Here is a 575-nt window from a genome sequence, read left to right as displayed (position 1 = left end):
TGGCCAACTTTGAGGAAACAGGTATGTAGTGTGGCTGAGTTCAAGAAACTGTGAGGGAGCAGTGTGTCTGAAAAGGTAGACTTTGATCAGCTTATGGATTGTTTGATTTCCTGGGTGGAAGGTGTTTTGCGTTTACTCAGTAGGAAAATAGGAAGCCTTTGAAGCTTGATAATCATAATAATAACGTGAGTAATTACAACATAAACAGAACTGTGTTTCAGTGACATTGCTCCAGATTCACCTTGAGGGAGAGATTGGTAAATGAGGAGACTGAAGTCAGGAGGCCCAAGTTATTATTATTAAACTTAAAAAATAATTTCACTTGAAAAAATTCTCATTACCATATATTACATCTAGATATTTATATTCTGGGTGACAAAAACCTGGAGACTACTTTATTGAATGTGCTTTATTTCAGCTAAGAATGAATGATGAAACCACTCCTTTGCCTTTAAACTGCAATTGCAGGTTTGGATACCAAAACAAACAAACAAAAAGTAGTAAGAACCCAGCAGAGCAAATTTAAAATGAGACTAGAAGAAAGCATTTCTGACAAACATAACAAATATATTTTT

Source organism: Galeopterus variegatus, unplaced genomic scaffold, assembly GCF_000696425.1.
Source record: "Galeopterus variegatus unplaced genomic scaffold, G_variegatus-3.0.2 Scaffold13840, whole genome shotgun sequence".
Classification (NCBI taxonomy): Eukaryota; Metazoa; Chordata; class Mammalia; order Dermoptera; family Cynocephalidae; genus Galeopterus; species Galeopterus variegatus.
Note: the sequence above shows the minus strand (reverse complement) of the source record.